The sequence below is a fragment of the Bison bison genome, unplaced genomic scaffold (genome assembly GCF_000754665.1).
Source record: "Bison bison bison isolate TAMUID 2011002044 unplaced genomic scaffold, Bison_UMD1.0 scf7180017864384, whole genome shotgun sequence".
Taxonomy (NCBI): domain Eukaryota; kingdom Metazoa; phylum Chordata; class Mammalia; order Artiodactyla; family Bovidae; genus Bison; species Bison bison.
In genome coordinates this window covers 13955668-13965485 of record NW_011494956.1, presented here as the reverse complement: position 1 = coordinate 13965485, position 9818 = coordinate 13955668, and positions in this window count along the sequence as shown.

The following is a 9818-nucleotide window of genomic DNA, read 5'->3' as shown; positions in this document are numbered from 1 at the left end:
TCCAGTACTTTGGCCACCTCATGTGAAGAGTTGACTCATTGGAAAAGACCCTGATGCTGGGAGGGATTGGGGGCAGGAGGAGAAGGGGACGACAGAGGATGAGATGGCTGGATGGCATCACCGACTCGATGGACATGAGTTTGAGTGAACTCCGGGAGTTGGTGATGGACAGGGAGGCCTGGCGTGCTGCGATTCATGGGGTCACAAAGAGTTGGACATGACTGAGTGACTGAACTGAACTGAACTGAAACTCTGGAAATACTGTTGATCAAGAACAGATTAGGTCTGAGACATTTTTGAGTTAAGTCCCTCCCATATGTTGCAAATGTGGGAAATGATGAAAACTCAACAAATGAACCATTGTTGGTTCCACTCAAGACCTTTGGATTCTTGGAAATACGTGGTGCACCACAGTTTTTTGTTGTTGTTTGTTTAACACATTTTATTTATAATTTTTTTTTTACTGACATTGTTGATTTACAATGTTGTATTGGTTTCTGATGTACAGAAAAGTGATTCAGTAACTTATATGTTTATGTTCTTTTTTGTATTCTTTTCCATTATAGTTTATCATAGGATATTGAATGTAGTTACCTGTTCTGTACAGTAATTATCCATTCTATGTGTAATAGTTTGCATTTGCTAACCTCAAACTCCCAACCTATCCCTCCTGTGCCCCCACTGTAGATCTTATAGCCTTTTTGCAGGTTTCTTATCTCCCCAAATTATGCATGCTTTAGTTTCCTCCTTACATCTTCCTTATATACATATCCTCATTTAGGACTGGTCACATAATTTGTGGGGCTCTGTATAAGTGAAAATGTGAAGCCCCTTGTTAAAAAATATTAAGAATGTTAAGATGTCCACAATGGAGCAGCAAACCAAGAATTATGGCCTTCCAAGTCCAGGCTCCTGTATGACTCCACGTACTGTATGGCTACAAAGTCAGTCTCTGTCATTTCACACATTTACTGAAAGAATGCTATTTGCGAGACTCTGGGCTCAGCACTAGAGAAAGAGCTGGAATTAGACATGGGCGTGCTCTCTAACAATGTTTATAACAATAAATATAGTGATGATAATGGCAATTAGGACAAAACTAGCAAACGTTTATTGAGCACTTAGATATCAGGTACTGTGCTAAGTGCTTTATATGAATCACTTCCATTATGCTTTGTACTTTTTGCAGATGTGGAAACTGGCTCAGAGAAGCTAAATGAATGTTCAGTGTTAGCAACTTGGTGGTGGAGTTGGATCTTAGAACCAGGTTTGTCTCTTTTTTAAGTTTTTGTCCTTTTTTCCCACCTCCCACCTTTGCCCAAACTATTACCCTCACTCTGGCTATCTAGGTTTCCCTGGAGGATTCTGAATACTTTCCTTCAAGGCTGCTTGCCCCTTCCCAGCCTCTTGAGCCTACTTTGTCTGAGCCCTTGGTTTCCTTTTCTCCCTTGGGTCCTGCTACAAAGCACATCTGTCCTGATCAGTTTATGTACTATAATCTTAACACCCCACCTCCCCCGCCCCTCTCCTCAATGTGTCCCATGCTTTGCCTTTTTCCAGATCCTGGATGCCCTGTAAATGGTGGCTTCACTGGTTGAGTCTGCTGTCTCACCCAGCTATACCAGTGAATGGTAATTCACTTCCTCCAGGGTTCTCTTCCCAGAAAGAATGTGAAAGTATTAGTCACTCAGTCGTGTCTGACTCTTTACAACCCCATAGACTATAGCCCACCAGGCTCCTCTGTCCATGGGATTCTCCAGACAAGAATAGTGAAGTGGGTAGCCATTCCCTTCTCCAGGGGATTTTCACAGTCCAGGTATTGAATCCAGGTCTCCCACATTGCACGCAGATTCTTTACCATCTGAACCACCAGGGAAGCCCATCCAAGTCACACCCAAACTTCTTCAAAACCTCTATGTCTGCCTTCAGTGGTGTTCCCAGATGTGTGCCTTTTAATCCCTGGGGGTTGCCCTTTGTTCTTCCTTGTGAACTCCAAGGATGTGTCCCCATGAAGAGGTCACTTGGCATCTATACCGCAAAATCCATATTTAAATATTGGGATAAAATATTCCATGGCAAGAGATACAGATTTTTTACAAAAGACTTCTGGAGCAGTTTATGTCAGAAACAGCTTAAAATGTGCAGGTTGCATGGGTGACAAAGGATGTAAATTTCAAATAATATCTAGCCAGCAGCTACTGCTGGAAACACCTAACTAGAGGGCAGATGTCTCTAGGAGAAAGCAACTTTCATTGAAGAATAGTATGAGTCAAGGGATTTTCACACTTAAGTGGCATGATTTTACTTCTTTCTCTGCTTCAGCCAAATTATAGAGAAGAAGAATGAGAGGGAACTAGAGAGGAGACACTTCTCCGTCTTTCTGATAGTTCAAACTCATGGCTGAGAAAGAAGTCTGGAATTTAGAGAAGTCACCGGCAGCTGCAGAGCCTGGCTCAGAGGGGGCTTTGATGTCCTATGTTCTGAATCCTCAGCCATGCTTCCCAGGCCTTGATGGGTCTCGATTCCATGATAAAATATGAAGTGAATTAGAAAGGGACTGTGACAATATCTCCTCCGCAGTGTGGCCGCACTACTGCTTCCTCAGGTGTGGTCACTTGCCTGGTAAACCTGAGAACCCTGAGCTGCTCATAACCTGCTGCTGCTAAGTCACTTCAGTCGTGTCCAACTCTGTGCGACCCCATAGACAGCAGCCCACCAGGCTCCCCTGTCCCTGGGATTCTCCAGGCAAGAACACTGGAGTGGGTTGCCATTTCTTGGTCTATTCCCAATAGGAAGTGTGTAAGAATCCTCAGGTTAGTTTAGAATGTCTCCTTATGATCTTGCTGGCTGTATATTGCTTCTGTCTGATCACCTGTGGTTCTGATCTGTGCCTATTCTGATCTCTGGGTCCTGCTTGTTCTTCAGTATCCATTGGACACATCTGGATGTCTGCCTGCTCTGACCTTCAGTCCTTCTTATCACAGTGCCAAGGGTCATTCTCTGCTGTAGTTAACGGCAAGGATGACCCAGAAATGCATCAGGAGACGTTGGAATTGATTTGTTAAATATCTTTAAAAAATTATAAAAATATTATTTGGCTGTTCTGATCTTAGTTGTAGCATATGGGATCTTTTGTTGTGGCATGTGGGATCTAGCTCCCTGATCAGGAATGGAAGCCGGGTCCCCTGCACTGGGAATGTGAAGTCTTAGCCACTGGACCACCAGGGAAGTCCCTTGTTAAATATCTTAATCAATGATTATACCATTAATCTGAGCTACATTTAGTTGTTTCATATGTATAATTACAGAGAAGGATGGAGAATTTGGAGTCCCATCTCCATCCCAGTGAGCCTACTGATCAAGGCACCCTACTGGCACTGTTAATAGGCCAAAGTCCAACCTTTTCTATAATTGCTTATACAACAAATGTTTGGAGATGTGGTTGATATCATGGCTTCTGCTTCCTGTTCAAGCCACTTACTCCACATTTCCCCAGTCACTGCTCTCCTGGTTCTCAATAACTTTGATTTCTTCTCTTTTGTTTACTCACAGATCAGACTTCCTAAAATACCATCTCCCTGCCTGTCCCTGCCATTACTCTTCATCAACATCAGCTTTATGTAGAATTGCAGCCTAAGAGATGGAGCCAGGCTTTCCAGGGTGTGGTCAGGTCTTGTAAGTGTCCAAACCAGTCACATCTATTTCTAGAATAGCCCCCAAGAGCTTCAGGAAACCCTCAGGATTTCCCCAGGGCCTGCTGTTTGTCATTAGGCATCTGTGGGCTCCAAGTCTTTTTTAAAAAACAGAGTTAAATGCAGCCCAAGAGGTTGATTGACTTTCATGGTTGAGAGAGCAAAGCATGGGAAGACCAGAGGTTCTCTCCAAAGGAAGAGGTGCTCACACATCACAGTGAAGAGACTGTTGATTTCCCACTCAGGATTCTGCTGCTGACACTGGCCATCAGCAGGCAGCAGGGACCCTGTTTTTCTAGGCATTAATCACAAAGCATTGGGAATACCCTGAAGGTGCCAGCTTTCAGAGTTTTTTCATTAGAATGGAACCCTCTTGAGTCACCGCTCTGGTTGGGCCAGTTGTTTTTACCTTGTTGTTGTTCAGTAGCTAAGTTGTGTCGAACTCTTTGGGACCCCATGGACTGCAGCATGTCGGGATTCCCTGTCCTTCACTATCTCCCGGAGTTTGCTCAAACTCATGTCCATAGAGTCGATGATGCCATCCAACGATCTCTGTCCCCTCCTTCTCCTGCCTTCAATCTTTCACAGCATCAGTCTTTTCCAGTGAGTTGGCTTTCACATCAGGTGGCCACTGCTTTGGTTGGGCCAGTTATCTTAATCTACCATAACCCATAAATCCCATAACTCCTGCCTTCCTGTCTTGGTTATTCAATCTCCTTTTGTGGTCTGCATGTCTGCTCCCTAACTCAGATAATTCAAATCTGACAGGCCTGGTTCAGGCTCTGCCTGGGAATATCTCCCAGACTAGCTTGGGCCACATTGCCTATTCCTGGCTCCACATTTCTACATCAGGTCAGTCTGTCCAATACAACCATTGTGCTGAGTGAGAGGGCATTGTGAAGCAAAGGAAAGGGCCATAAATTCCTAATGATTCTGCAATAAAAAACTTGGTGGCTTAAAACAACACAAATTGGGACTTCCCTGGTGATCTAGTGGTTGAGAATCTGCCTTCCAATGCAGGGGACCTGGTTTGATCTCTGGTTGGGGAACTAATATCCCACTTGCCACAGGGCAACTAAGTTGGCATGCCACAACAACTCAGCCTGTGAGCTCTAGAGCCCATGCTCTGTAACAAAAGAAGTCTGCATACTACAACTAGAGAAAGCCCATCTGCCCACAATGACGAGCCTGGTGTTGCAATGAAGACCCAGTACAGCCAAAAAGCCCAACCAACCAACCAAACAAACAAAAAAAAACCCAACCCTACAAATTTACTGAGTTCTGGATGGCTTAAAGCTCAACATTCAGAAAACTAAGATCATGGCATCCGGTCCCATCACTTCATGGCAAATAGATGGGGAAACAGTGGAAACAGTGTCAGACTTTATTTTTTTGGGCTCCAAAATCAGTGCAGATAGTGATTGCAGCCATGACATTAAAAGACGCTTACTCCTTGGAAGGAAAGTTATGACCAACCTAGATAGCATGTTCAAAAGCAGAGACATTACTTTGCCAACAAAGGTCCGTCTACTCTAAGCTATTGTTTTTCCAGTAGTCATGTATGGATGTGAGAGTTGGACTGTGAAGAAAGCTGAGTGCCGAAGAATTGATGCTTTTGAACTGTGGTGTTGGAGAAGACTCTTCAGAGTCCCTTGGACTGCAAGGAGATCCAACCAGTCCATTCTAAGGGAGATCAGTCCTGGGTGTTCTTTGGAAGCAATGATGCTAAAGCTGAAACTCCAGTACTTTGGCCACCTCATGCGAAGAGTTGACTCATTGGAAAAGACTCTGATGCTGGGAAGGATTGGGGGCAGGAGGAGAAGGGGACAACACAGGATGAGGTGGCTGGATGGCATCACCAACTCGATGGACGTGAGTCTGGGTGAACTCCGGGAGTTGGTGATGGACAGGGAGGCCTGGCGTTCTGCGATTCATGGGGTCGCAAAGAGTTGGACACGACTGAGCGACTGAACTGAACTGGAGGGCAGAAGTCTAAAATCAAGGTATTGGTAGGGCTGTGCTTCTTCTGAAGCCTTTAGACAGGAATTTGTTTCCAGTTTATGGAGGTCACCTGTGGAGGGAATCCTGAATTTGATGAATTTTACCACCAAAGTGTTGAGTTTTAAATTGGAGGTCACTGGTATCTTGAATTGACGGGTGTAATTTTCCCCTGCTGAGGGAAAGTGGGGGCTCCAAAGCTAGGTTAAAATAAGGATAAATGAAGAGTATTATAGTGCTATTCACCTGACTTCCCTTATTGTTGTGACTTTAAAAATACCTGCTACATGAACACTTCCAAACTGACTTCCAGAAAGATTGTACTAATTGCTGCTTTCTGGAGTTGTGTCTTTTTCTTTTGGACGCTTGCCAACAATAATCACTATTATTATTTTTTATTTTTGGCAATTTAATAGGGGAAAATGTACTTCATGGTTTTATAATTAGTATTTCTCTTTTATGTTTCTGGAAAACATGGTACCTCTTTGTCATTGTCAGAGGGGACTAGTTTTTTTTCCCAGATTCTGCTCTCTCATTCTTCCTTGGCAACAGGACTGTAGCACAGCACATGGGTGCCCAGGTGCACTGTATTTCCTGAATTCTTTACGGGTAGGTGTTGACATATGGTTTAATTCTCTCCAATGGATGTGAGTGGATGTGTGCCACATCTGGTTCTGACCCATGAACCCTATCATGAGAGCAAACAGAGTGTCATGGCTGCCATGAGTCGGAGATGGTGGACTCTCACGTCAGTATAGTGGAGGGTCATCTGCCCTGGACTATTTCATGAGCAAGATTTACCTTCTGTTTTGTTTGAGCCATTGCAGTTTACTTTACACAGTTCTAACACATTTATTTTATTTTTTATTTAAAAAAAATTTTTTTATTTTTTCTAACACATTTAAATCTTTATTTATACTCAAGTTGTTTTCACTCATTAAACTGTAAGCAGAGTCCTTGCTTAGTCATTTCTGTTGCTCTATGGCACAGAGTAGGATTTCAATAAATACAAATTAAATGAATGAATGAATGGTATTTCCTTGAAAAAGACTTTTGTTGCTTCTTCTAGTTCAGTTCTCAGAGACCTTGTTTGTTCTCATTTCCAGGGAAAAAAATGGAAAACCATACATGTAAATTACATGTTAACACTCAAAGCAGTTTCAGGACATATTTTCCAGTTATGAAACATGGCCCATTTGCTTGCCTGGTAATCCAGAGATGAGAAAGTGCCGATTGTACCGTCACTTGACCTTTCAGATGATGAGGAAGAGAATGGCTCTGGAAGACTGTTTATTGTGATGTGACCATTACCACTTTAAACCGAGTTCATGTGAAACTTCAGGCATCCTGCCTGGGGAAGAGTAATTTTTTAATCCCACACTAGAAGTTAAATGGGCCCAATGAGATCCAAAGAGCTTAACAAATCCTCCGCTTTGTCACAGTGAAGACCTTTGCCTAATGCAAGGTCTTATCCTGCAGATTGCTTGGGGCCAAAAGATAGCCTGGTTAATCTAAGCTGCTCTTACCTCCCTACAGTGTTCACTGAACCTGGGTTTTTTGTCAGTGAATAAAATAGACCAGATTTGGGTTGGTTGCCATGGTGACTGTATCAGGAGCCTCTGGGCTCTCTATCTTCCTCTGCTGACATCTCCTGTGCAGTGAACCCCCTGTGGTATGTGGGTGCCTCCATCCACAAACTTACGGAATCACCTTCCCAAGAAGGTAAAGTTTGTTATGAAAAGATGGCCAGTTTGTAAGGGAACTGCATTCCTGGTTGCCCCTTCTGGGACATGGCTCTCTGATTGCAGTTTGTCTAGATTATGATTTTAGGAACCTTGATTAATTAGCTTCCTGACCAAATTCCGCCTGGACCAGAAATGGTGGCCTCTAACTTCCTCATCTACTTCAGCCAAGACCAATCAATGCATTTTATTTATTTATTTTAATTAATTATTTTAATTGGAGGCTAATTACTTTACAATATTGTGGTGGTTTTTGTGGTGGTCAATGTGCCATACATTGACATGAATTAGTCATGGGTGTACGTGTGTCCCCCCCATCCTCAACCCCCACCCCCACCTCCCTCCCCATCCCATCCCTCTGGGTTGTCCCAGTGCACTGGCTTTGAGTGCCCTGTTTCATGCATCAAACTTGGACTGGTCATCTATTTCATATATGGTAATATACATGTTTCAATGCTATTCTCTCGAATCATTCCACCCTCACCTTCTTCCAGAGTCCAAAAGTCTGCTCTTCACATCTGTGTCTCTTTTGCTGTCTTGCATATGGTGTCATCATTACCGTCTTTCTAAATTCGATATATATGGCTTAATATACTATATTGGTGTTTTTCTTTCTGACTTACTTCGCTCTGTATAATAGGCTCCAGTTTCATGCACCTCATTAGAACTGACTCAAATGTGTTCTTTTTTTATAGCTGAGTGATATTCCATTGTGTATATGTACCACAACAATCAATGCACTTTAACTTGGAATTTGTTATCCCTTAGTAGATTTGGAACTGTAAGTCCAGTTACATGGAGGAAAATTTCTTCCTCTTTTAAAAAAATTAAAAAAATTCATTACTTTTTGAATGTGCTGGGTCTTTGTTGCTGCACAGAGGTTTTTCATCGCAGTGGCTTCTCTTGTTGAGCACGCCTTAGTTGTCCTACAGCATATGGGCTCTTCCCAGACCAGGGATCGAACCCTTGTCCCCTACCTTGGCATGCAGATTCTCAACCACTGGACCACCAGGGAAGTTCCCCTTCCTCTTTTTTTTTTTTTTTTTTGATTAATTGATAGTGTTTTACTATAATTAAAGCTCAGGGAGAAAAAAAGATATACAGCAACATGATTTTCCCAAATATTGAAGAATGTGAAGTGATTATGATGGGTAATTATGGGAGGCTTCAGGTAAATTTGGTAAATCCCTGAACTTTACAAGTAGAACTCCCATTTTGATTTCAAATAAAAAAGCTGTGCCCTTATTTATGACAGATTCAGGTCAGTAGATAAACTCAAACTTTTTTTTATTTATTTAAAAAATTTAAAAGAGTATGGTTGCTTTACAACATTCTGTTAGTTTCTGCTCTATGGCAAAGTGTACATATGTACATACATACATACATATATACACACATGCATAATACATACATATATCTCCTCTTTTAAGATTGCCTTCCCATTTGGGTCACCACAGAGCACTGAGTTCCCTGTGCCATACAGTAGGTTCTTGTTAGTTATCTATTTTATACATAGTGTATATATGTCAATCCCAGTCTTCCAATTCATCCCACTTCCTTTCCCCCTTTGGTATCTGTAAGTTTCATAAACAGGAATGAAACAGTGTAATTTGCAGAGAAATGGATAGACCTATATACTGTCATACAGAGTGAAGTCAGAAAGAGATAAACAAATATTGTATAATATTGTTTGAATATGTGGAATCTAGAAAAACAGTATAGATGAACTTGCAAAGCAGGAATAGAGACACAGGTGTAGAAAATTTCTTCCTTTTGGGCGTGAGGGCAGCATCTCTGCAACTGTCCCGGGGTTGGAAATGTGGCTTATTTCCTTGTCTTCTTAAGAGTCAACTTGCTGTTTACCAAGGACTCTTTTAAGGGCTTATGGGGTTCCTGGCTCAACTTTCTTAAGCTGGTGGATGGCCTCGCTCAAAATGATGGTCAGAGGAAGGTGGAACTGGCTCAGTGATCTAGGTTATGTGTAGAAGAGATCTACTTAGTCTTCCCTTTCCAAATAGTAGCCATGTTTCTATATAGCTGAATGTCTATATAACATTCATTAAATAGCAGCCAGTTATGTGCAATAGACTGTCTCATATTCACTTCTATTTTACACTTGGTTTCTTGAATCTGTATGTTTAAAACCAAACTTGGTCACCTCTGGTCTGGACTATAATAACAAACTAGCCGGTCCATCTATATCTGCTTTTATCCCTCCAGTACATTCCCCACACAGCAGCCAAGGGGCTTCTCAAGTTTTATATCTGATCTTGTCACAGGCTGAGAGCCTCCTGCTGCTGCTGGGATGAGGATGTTGCTGGCAGGGCTCCGACTCTCTTTCCAGTTTGTGTTGCCCACTATTTTTTTTTTTTTTTTTTTTTTTTTT